Source organism: Cebidichthys violaceus, unplaced genomic scaffold (assembly GCF_023349555.1).
Source record: "Cebidichthys violaceus isolate CVI_PGR_0920_01 unplaced genomic scaffold, fCebVio1.0.p SCAF_13, whole genome shotgun sequence".
NCBI classification, from domain to species: domain Eukaryota; kingdom Metazoa; phylum Chordata; class Actinopteri; order Perciformes; family Stichaeidae; genus Cebidichthys; species Cebidichthys violaceus.
The window spans coordinates 15,148,144-15,169,348 of NW_027176296.1; positions in this window are offsets into that span (position 1 = coordinate 15,148,144).

A 21,205-nucleotide genomic window follows, 5' to 3' on the forward strand; every position below is an offset into this window, starting at 1 on the left:
CACTTAAAACAGAATTTTTTTGGGGAACAGCTATATAAACACCACGACATGTAGTCGGCATTAATGCTTAGATGACTGCGAAATGCTTAAAAAAAAAGCATGATCCTCATTTAGCTTAACTGCTGATTTGATTTAAGGTTTAAGGATGATTGGAGTATGAATTATGAAACATGTTAGAGTTGTCATCCGTGCTTGATGCTTGGGAGGTGATGACCAGACCGTGCGTTCCACTTCCACATGCTTATTATTAAATGACTCTCAGGCCAAAGAAGCCTTTGAGTATCAGGTTTTTCAAAAAAAAAAAAAAAAAAGAATTATCCTTTAAGTTGATTTTGGGTTTGATTTTGCTTTTAAGTGTAATCCACATCATAACAACACTAGTTCGTGCTACACTAACGTTGGCCTTTTCCATTATGAAATCCGCTTGGTTCCATTAAGCTGTTTACTCACACACACACACACACACACACACACACACACACACACACACACACTCACACACACACACACACACACACACACACAAACACACACGCACACACAGATAAATATACGTAAGCTGTACACATGTGACACACACACACACACATTTCATACATCTCCCTTTTCAACTTATTGAACAAGTCAAATAGGTCAGTTCCAGACTCACTGACATTATATAAATATATTTTAAAAAACCCACTATTTACACATAATCCATATGTGAGAATTTGCTTTGATGTGGCAAAACCAGAGTGAGGGCTAATGGATCTCACCCACAACAATGGAGCACACTTAAATGGCATGTCTGCCTGAGGGAAATCACTTTGCCTCAACTCCAGCTCCTTCCTGCTCTCACTGGGGAGTCTGCTGATGCACCACAACTGGATTACTTATGATTAGTCACCTAGTATTTATTTGTAATTAGTTTATGTCTTCATTTCTGCCGCATGTTTTTGATTTATCTCCGTGCGGTTGGGAGATCTTTATGGAAGGCTGTGCCGCAAAACCACGGAGTTGTCTTTAGAAATCTGCCAAACTAGTTTTCTCTCTCTTGTTAACTGTATCAGAAACAATAAACGCAGCACCTTCCAGATGCTTTATGATAACAACAATGTCATCACATTTTTATAGATGTAATTATTGGATGAGTTTTATGGGTTTATGACCTGGGAACAGGCTGCGTTTTTGACTGTAACACCTTTCTTTAATTGTGTAACAGGCCTCAGTGCTTCCAACTTCATGAACTGAACCAAATATTAAGCCATTGTTTTCCATCATAAGCCCCATTCCTTTGAAATATTATCGACATACAGAAACAAATCTCACAGTGGAACAGCGGCTTGGCACGAAAACAACACGGACAATAAGATTCCAAATATTTTCTTTCAAAAGAATAATTATAAATACTTAATATTAGGCACTTTCTTATACGCTGGACCAAAATCAAATGGGGTCAGATCAGTGTCACTATTGATGGACGCACACAGAAGGATTGTATTGTGTGATTTATATAAATGACTCTCTTCACTAAAACAGTTTTCAATGTAACACAACTATATATATATAAATTCTGATGCACACTCAAATATTTCTTGTAATCAATAAATGTATTAGAAGTCCACAGATATATGTATTCAAAAGGATTTGAAATTTTCATCAAAAACACTTTTGGATGTTGACACAAACTGCTTCTCACCTGTGCTACTGACTGCTTGTGTTTGTGTTTTTTTTTGTCGTCGCTTGATTCACAAATTTCTTCCTACAGCGAATTATCTGTAGCCAATCAAACGGCTCCTCCATGTTCAACCAATCACAAGAGTGTACTCTGAAGTCATACTCAGGAGGGGAACAGGGTGCAAAGCAAAAGGAGGGTACAAGTCCTAACGTTAGCTTTGCTGGTCTAAACATGTGACTTGTGAAACCCAGCGAAGTGTTGAAACAACATGACACTGAGTGGATTCTGGGTCCCTGCTCCCCGGCCCGAGGAGACTTCAGGCGGGAGGGGGTGGACTTAGGCCTGGGGGTGAAGTTTCTTTCAACACTTTCAAAGTTGTCATATGGAATCAGTGCCTTGGCTTGCAATGTCAATATTACAAATAACTATTTTGTAAGTGGAGACCCGCCTGTATTAGTTTCATATACACAGCTGGCTAACGCTAGCTTATCGTTCGCTAATGCTGACGTCAGCCATGTGTTTGTTTGCCGGGTGATATTTGGGACTTTGCCACTGCTGCTGCTACCTTTAACTTTGACTGGAACTAAAACGAATATGTTACACGCAGAATGCCGGCCTCATTCAGCAACCAAACGCAAATATCAACTGACTGACAAACATGTAGCTAACTTAACGTTAGCCAACATTCGCCAACGCTGGGTGCAAACGTTGAGAGTAAAACATGAACTCACGTCGCTCACTTGCGGAGACAGGATCTGTTTGGTATACTAGTAAAATAAGAGCAGCGTTAGCGAACGTTAGCCTAGCTATATGTTTGTTTTTCCAGATGATTTTCTTTCCTTCGACTTTGTGGATGTGACATTCAATCCAGTTGCTGAATCACTGTATGTGGATTGTTTTGTGGACCCATCAGCCCTCCTTTGGTCGTCTGGAGTGAACAAGTCAGGTTCTGACGAGTCTGACTCGTTTCCTGGAGAACCCTTTCTACCCCATTCCCAGGTTCCCACCCTGAGCCGGACCAGGGCATGAGAGTATGCCGTTGTGCGGGGCAAGCTCATGTGATTGGTTGAAAATGGAGACATCTGATTGGCTACAGATAATTCCCTGTAGAAAGAAAAGCATTTGTGAATCGAACAACAGCAGGGGAGTCTCAAAACAAACACACACACACACACACACACACACACACACACACACACACACACACACACACACACACACACACACACACACACACACACACACACACACACACACACACACACACACACAAACACACACACACACACACACACACACACACACACAAATGCAGTGAGGTTCACACATGACAAGCAGTTTATAAATGCAGGTTTAACAGTTTTTATTTATTAATGTAACAACAACCAAATAGGTTTTTGATGAAATTTTAAAAAATCCTCAGAAATATCTTTGTGGATCTTATTTTTTTAAATATATATATTGACTTTTATTTACAGTTATATATAATCATTTAACGATAATATAAAGTTTTTTTAAAGCATTGAAGTAGTCCTAGAGTTGTTCATAAGTGGGTTTTCTAGTGTCGGGGGAATGACACAAAACGTGCTCAAAGAACTGGTCTTCTCATCATTAAGTACAACCTTGCAACTGTGCAGAATACTTTTATTGTGGTAAAAATTTCAGAGAAAACACATTCAGTGTTGTTTGCTTTGATGGCCAGATTTAAATGAAAAGAACTCGACGGTTTTTCATCCTCAATGGAGTAACATTTGTAAGAAATAACAAAATATTGTTGGGCCTTGAGGCCTGAATACAGAACTTTGTGACGGAAAGAAGATCAATATTCTTTGAGTCTCCAACCAAATTTAGAGCAGGCAAGAAAACTAAAGAAAAAAAAGGTGATGTAAAGCAAAACGGCTGCTGACTGTGACTCATCGATAAATGTTAAAAAAAAAAATTCAAAAAAGTTAGTTGGTATTCAGTGAACTTGGCTGCTTGTGTGAGTCATAGCCAACTTCTGCCAACTCGAGGAACATTGTTTCAAGTTGAAGTTCACAAAAATAAATCAGCTCAATTGAAATGTTCAGGATCGGGGAAGAAAAACATATAAAACATTAAAGCAAATCTGATTTATCTTTCTGCAACATAAAATATTTATTCCTAAATACAGAGACGTCTACATTAAAGTTTGGAAATGAATATCCTTAGCTGTTATTTATCAACTCAGCTCAAGGTGACTGAGAAAATGTGTTTTTCGGGGTCATGCTAACAGCAATAAAATGGCTAAAGCTAACTTAGCTGTGTTGATGATATACTACATTATAGGGTTAATTGTTCATCTTGTCTTATCGCATGTTTCTTAGGATGTACCTAAAATAAATGCATGCTGTCTTGGCTGTTTCCCGTGCTTCTTAAATAGAACTTCCTCCATACCATCAGTCAACGGTCATTTCTTTATTCGCTCCATCATTCGCTCATCCATCCATCTGTTTTCTTGGCCAGTCTTGATCAGATTTTGCCAAAACCTGTGAAAATGATGCATCTCACCATTGTGTTCCAGCATTTCTGTAATTACACTGATTAGGTCCAAGGGGTTTTGTCTGTTCCTTTGTTCATTTGTATCTCATAAACCATTTATCAGATTCTGACAAGACTCGGGCAAGTGATGCTTCTCATCCCCACACTCACGGTTTTCTTAGATTTGAATGATTATACAACATTATGAGCCAAAGGTATACTATATGACTGATTGGCCAGAGACCAAGAGGCTCTCCTCCTTTCTCACTGTTTTGCATGTTCTGTAATCTTAACGATTACAACTATACATATGTCTCTAATACATCAAACAATAGATTAAGCATTGTCATGTTATTTTCTAGAAAGGTCAGGTCTAGATGTCGGAACATGAGCGTGGTGTTCAGTCGGCCACAATCCAAGCTTTCAATGAAACCCGAAGCGCCGTAAAACACCGTAATGGTGTGAAATGTGCCTCATAATTGTCTTGTTTCAGCCCACCGTGGATTCAGCAAACAACCTAAAATAGTGTCCGGGCCGAAGTGCTCAGTTACTTAGCAGGGTGTTCAATAACACAGAGAGGGACATGCAAATATTGGTAAGGCAATTATTGGCAGTCGTGTTTGGCCTAAAGTAGCGGGTAACTCTATCCTCTCCATTATGCATGCTGTGAACTGTGGTGCAAGGAGCACCGTTAAAGCGCAGCTTTTTACTGTTAAAAGGCTTTACCTTCTGACGAAAAGAGGCTCACTTTACGCTCAGATGTCCTTCGCAGTGGAAATGCACTCGCAATGCAACGAGGGAAACAAAGCACCTCCCGCCCTCAGGACTCCGGCTCTTCTTAAAGCCACATTTACTCAAAGGGGAATTTGTTAACGTGCAGCTCTGATTCTTTAAAAAAAAATAAAAATTACATTAAAAAAAAGACACAACAAATAAATAAAACGTCTCGTAGGAAACTTTGTCTCGGGTTTCCAAAAAAATAAATAATTTGCCGTATCAGTTTTCCTTTCTTTTTCAAACAGAACTTCCATACAATACCACGATGACATCAGGATATTGCAAGATAAAGAAATGTAATCGTTTATTAATCAAGTAGCTGCATCGTCTTTTTTTTACTGAACAAATAAATACACAGAAGGAATGGGAGCCATTCTTTCTCCGTTGGCATTCGTGTTTATTTCACTAGAGAATATTACAAACATGACATCTGGGCTCAGATGGCTTTTATGGGACGCGATTGAAAAAGTGAGCATAAATACAAAAAAGAATGAGATACTCAACACTCTTGTTTAACCCGCACACACACACACGCACACACACACACGCACACACATTTCCTCCACTTTAAATGGTTTGACTCTTGAAAAGCATTCCTTGTTCCATTTTCCCCCCATTCTCCTCAAGAATGTAGTAACAATAATAATGCATTAAGTGGGCTGAGTACTCTAAACACTCAGAGCTTCCTCTCACAGTAAGTGCAGAACCAGTTTGTCTGCTGTTGAAAGCATCTTACACAGAGTCCTACAGAGAGTGGGGAGTTGGCCTCCACTCCCCCACCCCTCTCTTTCTGTCTCTCACACACACACACACACACACACACACACACACACACACACACACACAAGACTCCCACACTGCGTCTGTGACTCCGGATGATGAGTCGAGAAAATACTGTCAGACTGGAGGACTCGCACTGTCCGCTGAATCAGAGGACCTCAACGTGTGATATCGTTATTGTTGGTTTTTTTTTTTTTTTTGGGGGGGGGGGGGGGGGGGGTGTTTGGGCAGGCATCACAGAAAAAGTCCCATCTGAGTTCCAGAGCACATCGGGCTCCCTGTCTGCTGGAGCCACCAGCATGGTGCAGCTCTGAGCAGGGGTTTAAATCCCCCATAAGAACATCAAAAGGTCACCAAATGCTGTTGTTTACCAGCCATCCTAAAATGAAGCGCTGAGCGGGGGACCCTGCGGATTGATTTTCAGCCCCTCCGTGCCTGCAGCATCGCAAACACGCACACGACGAGGATCTCAGCGCTCCCCTTTACTCAAATACCGCGCAAGGAATGAGGCAGACGGTGGGAAATGCCAAGGAGTTTTAACGTATTGATTATTGAACATTGATTGAATATAACAGAGTTTTTTAAAATTACTGCTGTGACCCATAATCACGACAAAGTAATAAATCAATTCAATTCAAAAAATCAACGTCGTCGTTTAAAGTTTTGTCACTATTTAGCGAATGGCCAGAAAACTTGAAATATGTAAAGAATGCTTCACAACCGCCAGGCTTGATTGAAGAGATTGACAGAGATTGAAGATGTCGACCGCTCACAAATAGTCTGACCCCATTTTTCTCTCATGGACTAAAAGGACTGTAGCCTTCAACAGTAAATGTCTGTTACCAAGTAAATGTAAAGCGTTACGTTGATCTCTCGGATTTCATTCAAAAGAGTTCTCTGCCGATTTAACGTGGCACTTCTTTTTGGACATCGTTATAAAAATAAAAAAAGAACTAAACGTCTTCCTTGCCAAAACATGGCGCCTATACGTTACCCACGATGCAACTGGTTCGCCGACAGTTTGGTAGGAGTTTCGGGTGTCAGGCGGCGATAACAAGGGGGCTACAGAGGTCATTTATTAAGCTCATTTATTTCTAACTCCACACCCTCTTTTTTCATATATATATAAATATATATATATATATATATATATCATATATTTTCACCTTTATTTTCATATATCATACTTGTAGTCTTCGGCCCCAACCGACGCTGACTCACTTGAGGAAATTGATCAGCAGCTTCCTCTGGAGACACAAGAGGCTTCTTGTATTTACAAAATGCAAGAATACAACTTTACCAGGAGGAGACAACAACTCAGTAGGATTCAGTGTTTTGTAGCTTTTTCTAAATGGAAGCAAAAGAAACATCATTTGTGTTGTTGTTTCCAGCTCAACAGCAGCAGCAGAAACAAGGAGCTCCTCAGTCTAAAGCTGGAGCCATTAAAGAGCACCACATCAAGTTGCCAGTTGTCTCAGCAAAGGACTGTGTGATTTGGCATTATCTTTGCAATTACAAGGAAGGGAAGAAGGATCTGCGTAGGATCTCTCTGTCTCTGCCCTTTACACACACACACACACACACACACACACACACACGCACACACACAAAGAGAGAGTGAGAGAGACAAGCCCTCCAGAGACAGAAAATATACCTGAGGGATATCCTTGTGTGTGTGATGGCGGGGGCATTTTGTGTTCATGTAAGTTAGGTTATGTCCGTTAATTACTGTTATTTTTGCCCATAGTGTAATTTCCTTTTTTGCTGCAGCTGTCATTCGATATTAAAGGAAGTCCATTATGAATGTAAAGAACAACAGATTTCACAAATACCCGAAGACAAAAAGATGTGAAAGTGAATTTCTATTCATCCCCCCGGTCAATGACCTATCCATGTAATTAAGGGACCAGTTCAAGTAGCTTCAAATATACCCCCGAAGAATGTCCTGAACCATCACTCTATCGCCTCAGAACTGAAGTTTTTCTTTTTTTTTTTTTGTTAAGGCATTACAGCTCCCTGTTTCTTCATATGTCACAAAGATTCAGAATCTGTGACCTGAAACAGCCCGGGGGAGAGCGACTACACAGGCAGTTTCCTCGGGGACTAATGTGTTTCCAGAGCGGCGACCATCTTTTTCACTGTTTAATGAGCTCGGTCATAAATAAATGCATGGCCTTAATTAGCCTGCGTGTGGCGGGGGCACTGGAATTAGCGCGGAGCTGTGGAGATGGAGGCTCCATGCCCGAGTTCTTCTGGAGATGGTGATCCGGGGAGTGGGGAGGTGGCCTTTGAGCAGATGCTCTCGCTCTCTGCTGGTTGAGGCCTCCATGACTCCGCTTCCTTTCATCTAAATCTATTAAGCCGCTTCTCGCCGAGCTCTCCTTGGCCGGTGGAAGGGCTTATATCGGACAGTGGGCCAAACCTGGGCCGAACTAATCTTTTTTTCTTTTTTAAGATGATTAGATCAGACTTGTAAAGAACGAGGAGGTTCGCAAGTGTGCGTGCAGTTTGGCAAGGGAGGCCCGACGGAGAGCGACAGCTTGTCGTGATATCCAAGATCATTAACCACCGAAGATTCAAATGCAACCAAAACAAGTAGACTTCCCAGACCTGTGTGCCGGTAGAATAACGTGGCAAGTGGCCCAATATTTTAGTGGCCAGATATCTACATGTATCTGGTGGAGACAACTAGTGTGTGACGTTACACCAGAAAAGAAATGACGATGCTTACAAGTACTTGGACACGAACAGAACGTCAAACACCATGGCATACACTCAAGAGGTTTGACTTTACAAGTTTTGAAACGGGGCCGCCGGTGTTTCCGTTTAACGGGCGACCGTGTTAATTGGTGACTCTCAGCCGAATGGTTGCTCGTAGCGACGGCAGCTATAGTCGTCTGCGTTTATTATCTACGCCGAACATCTACTTGAGCTGCTACGGTCCCTCGTTGAAACCCAAAACACCTTTTGATCTGAAGCGGAATTCTGCAGAACTCAATGTTGATGCTCTTAACTGATTTAGTTCAATGTTTCAAAAACGTTGCTCTCTCGTCTGGATGGCTGGGGCAAAACACCACTTCAGTTCCCAACATGCATGCACATCTTTTTGATGACGTCGGCAGTAAAAGGGTCTATTTCAACTATAACATCTATGACGCTGCCACCTGATAACAAAATGCAATTACTTCACTGCAATTACATCAAAACATGCAGACATGAACTCCGACTCAATTGATTCAGATAATTACAAAGTATATGTTTCACTGGTTAACCAAACACTAATAATGTTAACACAATAAAAATAGCTAGTTTAAGCTATGTGTATATTGAGGCTAAGGCCAGTGATGGGGGCAGCGTCCATTTGTGATAGTAAAGCTGTGAGCGCAGCTGTCATCACATTGTCATGTCTCAACAATAAGTCAAAAATGACAACCCATAGTTTTGACGCAGCATTGGAAGAAATATTCAAAACCTTTACTTAAGTAGAAATACCACAGTCTAAAAATACTCCTTTACAAGTAAAAGTCAAAAATTCAAAATGTTACTAAAGTAAAAGAACATAAGTATTTGAGGTGTTTTAAAGTAAAAATACCTTTCAGCGTTATACTATTCTAAAATATTATATTTTGTTTTTAATACTAACAAATGCACATGAATTTTGTAGTTCATGTGGCGCCAATTTGAGATACTTCGTATACCACTGGGTAGTACTACTACTGCGTAATATCATGTGCTTTTATTTGTCAAAGATAACTAGTAACCTTAAACGTCACATACATGTACTGGAGTAAAAACTGCAATATTGTTGCATAAATAAATTTGCATAAAATGGAAATACTCAATCAAAGTACAAGTGTGTCTCTTGCAGGAACCTCGGTATTATCTTTGACTACCGCCTCAACTTTGAACAGTTTATTCATTCTGTTGTCCAATCGTAGAGCCAAGATCGTCTTGCTGAACTAAACGTGTAAATATCATAAACGTGTGTTTACCACAGAGCTTATGTTCTGCAATAATCTAAAATGCTTTTGGCTTTTAGTCGAGGGAACCAGTGTGATGCTAACCTCAGGACTGGCCTAAAAAAAAATCTGTCATCCCTGCAGCGCTCTATGCTAGCATGCCTAAAAAAAGACAGGTTTGAGTACCAGACTAAACATGAGGACATACTCAGCTCAGGACATTTGTCTTTACTTTTAATGCCCCCAAATTAGGTTCCTGGGGTGTGCTTCAAATACAATCTATTGACCTCAGCGTCAGAACACTACGTATGTCGTATGTCGGTTTCTATTCAAAACTCCTGAACCACATGAGTCCCACTTTCCTAATCGGAAATGATTGACTGAGGGATTGATTGATTGTCTTCAACCAAACGTCCAGAAGTGAGGTGAGTCTCTTACTACCAGCGGATCAGGTGGGCGTCTGCAGCGAGAGACGAGACCGTTTACAATACGCAGGTGGTGACAGAAACGTCACTGAAGTGGGCGAATGCCTGTTGGGGACCTGGTGACTAATTCCCCTCTCATATTGCATTCTAAGTTACAGTGCGACTATGAGAAGGCTGGGGGCTGCTCACACACACACACACACACACACACACACACACACACACGGATGACTAACCCAGCCTCCCTCAGATGAAAGCAGAGAGGGGCCTATCATCTCTCTTGACCACTGCTCCTGACCATGTAAACAGCTCCAACACGGTACACTTTGCCATCTCACCACACATCAACATTTGTCCAAAACAATTTGCGGAGAGTGGATCCGGATTGGAGAGAGAGAGAGAAAAAAAAAAAATACATTGGGAGTAGACATTAGTAATATTGCTGGGCCATATGTGTGGCAGACCACTGAGGTCACCTGACACTGAAGGTCACCTTTTCCAGTTCAAATTATTAAGTGCTTCGCCTCTAATCAGATGAGACATCCCACATACCGCCCATGCTCATAGCAACCAGTTTATTTATAGGCTCCGGACTGAAATGACCAGTTGGTTTAATTTAATAGTGAGCAATAGGATTATACATGGAAACAAATTACCTAAGTGGGGGTACACGCTACCAAAAATCTTTTAACAATGATGGAAACCACGGACATGATGTCTCCCAGTATTATTTCATTACTGGGTTTAGCCTCTGCATCTGTCGGCTAGGCCTGGCTTCTGGATGGACCCAGCTTGCGTCCAGACTGATGCACAGCTGCCAGCGGCTCGCATAGACCCCCCCCCCCACCACTCCCCACCACCACCACCACCACCGCCCCCCAGCCGTCCCACGCTGCAGGGTCACGAAAGGGGAAGGGCGGCGTCCTATATCCCACCAGCCACCACAGACGCGGGTCCGTTACCCAATTACAATCCGACATCGCAGCACCGACATCGGAAGGAACAAGTCGGACGCGGTTTTCATTTCACGCGTTTTTTCCCGCTCTGTATATCTGGAGAGATGTTTGCCCAACCAAAACGGTGACTTTATCTGCAGATCATGGTATCTGTTATTGCGTCTCCAGCACGCTCCTCTGTAGTGAACAGAGCATCTATTCTGACATTGAAGCGCTTTAAACGTGAGTAAGTGCAGACATTACTTAATCTGATGGAGTACAAGGGGCCGACATCAGCATACGAGCAGAGAGCTTAAAGACGTAGTAAAACATTTGTCCTCTAAAAGAGTTGTGCTGGTGACAAGATTATTATTATATATATTTTTTTATTTATCAAGGAATGAAATTAGACTTCAGCCTTAATATCTCAGAGGCTGTCTCATTCTCAAACTACTCCCGCTATGCTTGCCAACTGCAATCAGAAATAACTGTCCCTTCAACTTAATGAAAAACAAGCACTTGGCTATAAACTTGTAGTCATCCTCTATCCAATCACATTGTCTTGAGTAATTAAAATGATTAGCTTAATTAGCTTAATTAACTAAATTTGACTACAGGACATGGCCATATGGTGAGGAAAAACAAAGATGGGAGCTAATTAAAGTTAAAATAATGCAGGTTTTAATTAACTCAACCCTTAGGCATCAACATTTTCAAATTTATCCAAGCTGATAATTAAAAAGTCCTCTTGCCCAAGCAACATTTCTTCTCTGAGCTAATTAAATCTGGAAATAAATTAGCAACATGACGCTCCAAATATTAATTCCTGCTAGAAGATGACTTCACTTTCTAATGAAATTAATTAGCTGCACTGGACCCTCAATCAGATGCCAGGCGCTGTCCATGAGCATAGACCTCATGTAATCTAGCGCCGGGCTACGGGCCCGAGGGCAGAAATTTACAATTGTAATGAACACTCTTTAACTGTGTGTCTCTCTTAATATACCAAATGAACATGTAGATCTATTTATGCCAAAGGCTTCCTCATTTATAAAAGGGAGCGGTAAGACCGGCTAGTTAAAACTTTTGTGTTTTTTTTCTCCCGGAGAGAATGTGTAGAGCGAGAGAGAGCACAAAACCACATGGCTGCCAAAAGCAATGCCAAGACCAGCTTCAGCAGCCTGTAAGGTTCCACAGGCTGTGCCTGTGTGTGTGCCAGCCTATTACAGAAGACCCTCATGAATTCACCCCCCTACACTCTCTTGGCAGCTTAAGGGGATGACACTGTGGACGGGGAGGATGCAGTAAAAAATGTATCCGTCTGCATTTTCGGGTCCTTACTGTCTCCATTGCCTATGCATAGAATTTACTGTATACACTGGGGCAGTGTTGTAAAACAAACTTCATTATGGACCATTATGGCTCTGTTTAAACAGACGTCTGGCGTGCAAGACGAGTTAAAAAAGAAGTCAGCAATGGCAGGATTTTACCTCATATTCTTATATATTTGAGGAGAGTGTAAAATAGGCACAGCTTACTGCATGGGTGGAAAGAAAAAAGCAGGTTTACGACGTATTCAAACAGATTTTAAGATTATGATTAAGAAGATAAGATTAAGATGAAATTTTAATGATCCCCAAAGGGAAAGTGCATAAAAATTAAATAATTACTGCTAAATCCAAAAAGTTCTAGCGTGGCAGTGCGGCGGCAACGAGTCAGGTGTGATACTTTATCACGAGTTCACGAAGTAAAAGTACTACTGCGGTAAAATAGCAATGTAGGTCGGCTTCATTATACGCGTAGAACAATTCTAATTCACCCAAATAATGCATTAACGTGTCTCACGCTGCAAAAACTCACGTCTGTCAATCAGAGTCTACAATGCGTTGGTGTTAATGGGGGAAATATGCACAACCTGATATAAATCTGCAGTGCCGTGTTCCTTGTTAGCGCGCCGCTCCGCTTTCATTAATTAAGACCGTACAAGTCTCACGCTCCGTGTCACTGATCAATACGAAGCACTTTTCCTATTATTCATAACCACATCAGCAGCCTGACGCGCAAAAACAAAGATGCAGACGTGTACAGTAAGGTGACTCCCCAGAGGCTGCACCACGTCCTCTCTCCAGACGCTTGTTACAGCCTGTTGGGTGAACTGCGGCATGAAGGGTAAACCTTCTTTTTTTTTCTTTTTTTTTACTCTGGTGACAGAAGATGCTGCGGCCTTTTGTGTCGAACGCGCTCTTTCTCCAAAAGAAAAGAAAAAGAGCCCGCGATGTCTTTAAAATTGAGATAATTGTGTTTACTGGCCATGGAGCGGCTTTTTTTTTTTTTTTTTTTTTTTCCCCAGTCCGTGCAGACAACAAACTATGAAGAGGGGCAGGAAAAAAAAAAAAAAGCTGCTCTTTTGATTCTGTCAGTTTTTCAATAATTAATGCCCTCCTCTGGCAATTTTGATCCGATATGTAAATAATATCTCATCCCATTATGCAGGGCATTGATGAATATGACAAATATCCAAGAGATGACAGTCCGGCCCACGCAGTTGTGGGCAAACACTACAATGCGCTAACGACCCCGGGGGCCTTTAATGCCATCCCGGCGGAGACATTAGAGAATTTGAAATTAAAGGTACGGTTGGCTCACGCGACAAAGTGGCCCTCATCTAAGTGGGATACGCACATCAGTCAGGACGCGGCCGTGATGCGCCCGCTCCGAGCTTAAAGCTAGTTATAGCTCACATCAAAGGGACGTCATCGTGCCCAACAGCTACCCTTGCCATTTGGATCGCACTGAATCCGATCCTTTAGTTACATTCCGCAGAGCTATCTCTCCCCCAGCTTTCCACGCTTAAAACACCATTAAAATGGAAAATATAGTGTTTTCGGCGTCGGGCCCCGACCTTCGTTATTCCACAGGCTCGTCCTTGTTATCTTGATCGCAGTAAACAAGCCGCATGCACTCCTCTGATTGCGGCGCTCTAGTGTGGAGTTGTCTGACAAAGTGGTCAAGAATGTAGACACAATTAGCGCTTCAAAGAAAACGTCGAGATATCAACGCGGCGGCGCAATGACCTTTAAAACAAAGGATTATAAACATAGGGATGATAGATATGCACTAGCTGCTGCCATAAGGGCCCGACTCATTTATTTCAGGTGTTCTTCATAAGTTCTGCTTTGAAGAATAATAAAGCTCAATGCTCTAATCATGCTGCTCGGGGCTCTGGTATTTCTCTTGGATATTAATAACGCAGAACGTGAGTGGGAGCATCAGGGATCGGGTCGGGTTCGTACACAGCTTGTAGACAAAGACAAAGCTTCTGATGGCGATTGTTGATTTGATGTTCAGAGAGCTACTTCCCTAATTATCCTGCTGTGGATTATATCATGAGATTCATCTCCCCCCCCCCCTGTTTTTTCCCCTCTTTGAAACCGAACAGAGCCCGACTGTAATTAAGTTTAAAAGGTATATATAGATATGTGATGGAGCCTGGTTGAACGTCTCCAAATGATGTACTCGGAGATCGAGACACCGCACCGGTCTTGCTCAGCGACCCCAAAAACACACTTTTTATGCTTTAATAACCCCCCGACAGCGTACGGACATCCTTTTCCCAGACCTCCCGGCACATGTACCTGCACAGGAAACATGCCTTCTTCCAACAATAATACATCAAGATTCCCTTAAATGAGTCTCAACATGTCTCCGGCTGCACCTTTCGTGACCCGCCTCGGACATGAAAGGTTAATCCCATGACAGGGTTAAAAACTTATCTGGCCTTTCTGGTCACATAACATCCCAATTACTTTAACAATCTCACATTGAATGTGTGTGTGTGTGTGTGTGTGTGTGTGTGTGTGTGTGTGTGTGTGTGTGTGTGTGTGTGGAGGGATGGAACGAAAGAGATGGGAGAGAAGAAAAATACAATAGATAAAAGTCTGTCTCTGAGTAAAAGATAAGTTCTTATCTTAATCTAATGACTCCGCAGCCTTAATTTGTCAGACCTGGCTTGCCTGGAAGGAAGGAAGAAAAAAGAAAGTGTGTCTTGTACACAGTGTTAATAAGGGACATCTCTCAAGTCTCGGTGTCTGCGAACAGTGGAGAAAGGATCATCGGCGGAACACTCAGCGGTTTTTTTTTTGTGTGTGTTTTTTTTTTGCTACCTCTGCTAACAGTCGTTAATTAGCACCTTATCACCCTCCAAGTAGCTCCATGCCGCGGAGACGCCAAGCACGGAGTATTTATAACCCGACTCCAGTGATCAACGGCTCGGTGAGGCCCGGTGAACATTTTTGCTGGAGTCGTGAGGGAAATGTCGCTGCATTGTTCTAGAACAAGATGCGCCATTCAAAAAGAATCTAGCTGCTCCAAAAAGCCACTCGACTCTTCAATGGAGGAGCGCGTAATCATTACAATCATAATATGTGTCTGCGATGATGTTTCTACGGGGCCACTCCCTGTGTTAGCGCCTTGCTAACGCTACCAGTGTACACATGTATTGCATGGCTGGATCCCTTTTTGGAATCGAAGCGTTAAAACCTGGCAGTGTTGGCGACACGCTCCGCTAACGGAGCTACGCGGGACCGGACCGTCGCAAACGACGCGGAGGAATGAAGAACACGGCTCGCGGGCGGCAAAATCCCCTCCACGAGACAAAAGGGAAGCAGAATGCGAGCATTGTGCGAGAGCAAATCTCAAAAGATTAATTTGAAGTGTTCACTGAATTGTGATTCCTTTTAATTAATGATAGAATTAACTGCTTTGTTAATGCGTTCCTGGAGGAAATGAGCTGCTGGCAAAATTCTGCAGCGAAACAAAAGGAGGGCACATCTCTCTCGACATTTATACAAGTCTAAGTTTGCCAGTGTCGGGGTGCAACAGCTCATGCCGATGTGAAATCTATCTTGAAGGAATGTTTTGCTGCACCGTTAGGAGACAGTGATTCGAAACAACGGCCTTGTTTGAGATCAATAGAGGCGGCGCTGCTAAAACTAAACGACAACCGGTGTTTTTCATGGGCGCTGAAGGCGAAACGTGCTGCGCGGGTGTTGTTATCGTTCTCAAATTGCACGCGTGTTGTTTGTCTATTAAATTATTAGCTGCCAACTGTTGTGGGAAAAGCCCATGCCATCAGCTGAAGTCTGACAAATCACCAATTCGTGCAACTTTCCAAAGCACCTACGTGCGCTAGCAGTGTGCTCCAGAGGACCCGGTTTGGTACGACGTGTTGTCCGACAGTCAGAGGGCAGTCAAAGCGTCCATGGCTCTTCCAAATGGCAACGAAAGCCGACAATGCCTATGCGCTGGCCACGTGGCAAAAGCAGCGCGTTAGCAGCGCAACCGCCGCAGCTCCCAATCCTACCATCTGTGTCGACACAGGAAGCGTTTCAGGCGCAGTATTGAGTGTAGTTCAATGACGCTTTGGCAGCACTCGGAGCCCAAAACGCAATCAAACGTGCAGAAAGTAGAAGAAAATAGACCTAAAAATGTGCTTCAAATGAACAGACGGCCTGCGCAGACGGTTAAAATAATACAAATGTCAGATGCGCATGAGATGGACGACTGAAGCTGCGTAGACCGCTGGAGAAGCATGAGACGCGGTTACGGTTGTCTTTCAAACAGTCCGTCCTGGAATACATCAGACGCTGGTCGACGAGCGCCGCAGTCGAACTGCAGCGTGTGACAAAGTCGGCTGTTGTCACTCAGTGAGGCGGCAGAGGCGGCGCCAACAGCGTCAGTTCTGAAATGTGTTTTTTACAATTACGCAGGTTGCGTTGGAATTGATGCGAGTCGATGACATGTTAGTTATTCAAAACTCGGCCCGACAGGCCTAATCTGTCGGCTTGTTCGCGACGAGTGTTTCGCCATCGTAGCCGCATCGCCGCAATTTTATCAGAACCGACAGGAAAATAATAAACCAGAATTATCCTTTAAGCCTCTCCCCGTTGACTACAGTTTAAAAAGGACACAGGCAATAAAAAACATTAACGTGTGGAAAGAGCCCAACAGCAACACACAGACACATGTAGGGTTCTGGTTCTGTAAGGTCCACTAAGAGGGATTGATCTCACCCTTCACTAAGCTAAACACGGCCTTTTATGGCAAATGGCTTCTGCTGCTTTCCTGTGTGGCAATGCACTCCTGATATATAACTTGGCTTACTGAAAAAAAATAAAATAAATCATGATCGTAAGGTATGTACAGAAGCGGCATGAACAATGAATAATCTGCTGTGTAAAAAAGAAAAAAAAGAGTATTACAGCATTTTGTTTGATTCCCTCACAGACGCCTCCGAGACGCAAAGCAGTTTTTTTCTCAGAACACCTCGAGACTTGATGCTCCATCGATGTAACACTTTGACAACGTCGGCACACCGTGTGCTCCCTGACGGCGGCGTCGGGGCATGTTTGGAGTGGATTCCGACTTTCAGATCATCCTCTCTTTTTGACCGAGTACTTTGTGATGATTTTGTCTTCGGCAAGACGCGGAGACAGAAAATCACTGAGATATTTCAGGAGCGGCGATATTGGAAGTGGAATTGAGTGAGCCTTACAGGCTGCATCCCCTGCTGCGGCTTTTAACACGCACTAAATTACTCTGCGTCCACGGCCGTGCTCGATATAAATCCATCAAAGGCAAAGAAGGGTGGGAAGAAAAGGAAAACGGTGTGAGAAGTGAGCGCAGCGCTATATCTTTTCATCCAGTCATTCAAGGCATTTAATGAAGTATTTGGAGTGTGTCTCTCCGGTGAGCCGGGATATGCATCCTTTAGTAAGAGCGGATTTCAAAGCGGCGTGTTCCTCGACCCTGGACCGCTGTGTATGATGTGATAGTACACATGTTCTTCTAGAAGGACAGGTGACCCATGTAGCTCCAAATTGAGAAGAAAAAAAAAAAAAAAAAAAAAGACTTCTAACTTTATATGAGCTTTGGCGTATAGGATTTCAAGGAAGCAAAAACCATTCCTGGCTCTTCCAGGACCTGTCAGGCCAGGAGGGAGGACACGCAAATGTCACCTTGTGTTGAGTAGTGCCTCCCCCACCGACCCTCCCCCCCCCCAAAAAAAACCAACAAACAACAGCTGCATGTTCTATTCAAGAGCTAGGGCAACGGGGCATCCACAGGAGCATAATATCACGGAGCAGGCGATTCCCCCTGCACGGGCCTGTCGGGCATGATGTACGTAGCGGACCGGTATCTCCCCCGCCAGAGCTCAGATTGTTTTGATATTTTTATGAACATGTCCTCAATCATAAATCACCCCGACGAAGTGAGGCCGATCCCTCCGCTCCGCGCGGCATCAGATTACAGGTAGGGAGACAAAGTTATCGGACACCTCGCCACGTGTCTCGCGTTTAAGCTACAACACTTCCTCCTTAAAGACGTGAATTCAGTTTACGTTCAAACATTAGTGACGGAGCGGAATACAATATACATAATATTATGTAAATGGCCTCGCCCCGTATAGAGCAGCCTCTCTAATCCCGTCTGTTTTTATCAAAAAGCTTGAGACAAAAGCGGCTGGACGGGGCAGGAAGAGCTTCTTGCAGTGTCAGGATTCGACGTCGTATCGCTTTAAATAACCTCGGAGGACATCATTTTGTGTTATTGCGATGTTATCCGCCCAAAAAAAGTGGTGTATTAATGTATTATTTAAGCACAACACTGTGTCCATTTGTATCACAATAAGACTCCACGCTCCTCTTCTTCCTCGTGTGACTTCTCAACAAGCCAAGTGCTCAGTGCCCCCCCCCCCCCCCCTCCCCCCCCCCCCTCGACTCTGGCCAAGCAGCAGCCGCGCACATTTCCATGTCACACTAACTTGCCAGTGTGCGCAAAACTGTCAGGCTCTCTTAAAGGCCCTGGATGCTATGTGTAATTCCTTTAACACAAGGCCACGCAGATACCCTTATCATTGTTGTAATGGCGTGCTCATGCCACCCTGCATCCGGCGAGCCCGCACAAGGCAGCTGGTAATTCATTTAATTTATTCAGCCCGACCCCGCGGTGGATCCGAGACCTCGCGCTGCGTTTGACGGCTGGAGAGCGTCGCCCCGGACGCTACAGCAGCCTGCGTCCTTCAGAGGTGGTCTCAGGGTCATGTGTGATTCTATCACAGGCTAGAAGAAAAAGAAGAAAAAAAAACACACCGCACATCATTTACGTCTTCCTATCTGCCGCCAGACGGGATGACTTCATGAGGAGAGATCACGATCAAAACTGTGACGATTCATGAAAAGGTATATAGAACCGGTGAATCGCAGCTAATCTGCGTTCTTCCACTTTGAACTATGACCTCTCTTGACGAAAGCCTTTTTCCGTCATCATCGGATGAGAGATTGCCTTTCTTTGTTTAATATATAATAAATAAACGCCATCTGCATTTTGTTTAATCCTCCTCCACAGGTAGCCAACTCTAGAGCAGAGCCCCCCCCCCCCCCCCCCCCCCCCCCCCCCCCCCTCGCTCACAACCTAGGACATTTGGCACTCTGACACTCTGATGCGTATCTGCGTATTGGTGCTTCAAAGAGAATATCTGGTTCGCATGTGGTCTGAAGCGCTGCGGGCATGTTCAACTGGGTCTCAGTCGGCGCAGGGCGGGAGGTTTATCTCTCCTGATGGATCTGGCCACTCATTATGAGGTGGACTCGTCTAATGAGCTCTGATTTCACAAAGGCCTTGGCTTGAGTTCAATCTAATATGAGTGTGCTGCATTAATAAGTTTGAGAAGCAAGCTCAATGCCAATTTTAATTTTTAATTTTGATTTGTGTGTTTCCAATTTGCCAATACACATATATTCCCACACGCACACACACACATATACATTTTTTTTTTTTAAATCTGTAGATACACCTATTGACTGTATCACATACTGTATCAGTGCCATAATGTGGGTATATGATGATCTGCTCATCGCTGAATCAAATGAGATGAAAACATCAAAGGTAGGATGTTATTTCTGCTTTTCATGCTGTTTGTCAGTGTAAAGGAAAAGGCAACTGATAATTACTTAAAGCTATAATCCTTAAGATTTTATTTTTTCCCCCAGCAATATCAATTCAGTCTATTTAGAATCAACAATAACCTCGTCTCTATACGACACAGACAGACAGTCAGCGCCCATTGGCGTCTTATACTTTCAAACTACAATGTTAACTGACCCGGGTCGTTGTTAGACAGTCAGAGCTACTGACGTAGTATAAAGAGTGAGACAGTCAACATGGACGGGTACATCCAGGACACTGTTTGTGTCCCATGCTAAACTAAAAGTAAATATTGACATTTCGTCACATGAGTTGTTAGTGTTGCTAGTCACATGACTAACGCGAGTCGCTAGTTACGTGACTCTCGTCACTCGCTGGCCTCACGAGTCTTTAGTCAGTCAAGTTAAGGCCATCAGGACTCTTTTTTTTTTTTTTTTTAAACCTAACTAAGAGGTTTTGTTGCCTGAACTTAACTTCCTGAGAAGACAAAAGTAGAATGTAATGAGTTGAAACTGACAGATTGTCCCCGCCACGTCCAAAACCGTACCTAGAGCGTCAAAGTTTGACGAGTAGGGTCTCTGACAGACTGTCAGCATTTAACAAGTTGGGAGCAAGAGTGCGTTGCTCTATAAAGTAGTTTTCATTGTTAGATGAAGATTCCTACTTAAGCTTTAAATCCAGTGTTGTGATTCTATTTCATTAATATGAGCCTCACTGTTTACTCTCTTCTAACAGTGTATTAAAGCTACTTTAAGTTACTGCTTTTGTAAACTTTTTTTTTTACAAATCTCTTACTACTGCCAGTTCACATTCAAATTGGGTAGTTTTTACTGTATGCAGTCATAGAAATAAATTGTATTTGTCACTGAGGATAATAAGCATTTTAACTATTCTTTTCTTTGTCAAAAAAAATCTGTTGCTATAGTTTGGTTTTGTTGGACCAACGTTCCAAATCACAAATATATTAAATTTACAATGATATTAAACAGCGATGATTTAATATTGTACTTAATAATTTACACTAATCAACTATTTAATTTGTTCAAATCACCATCTGTAATGTGAAAGGCGTCGCTTGTAGTGATGAACCCACAGAGAATTATTACCCAACTCTGCAATTTTTTTTTTTCAGCTCAATGTTTTTGGCTTAACGCTCCACAACTTCTCAGTTTTGGCTCCGTTTTACCG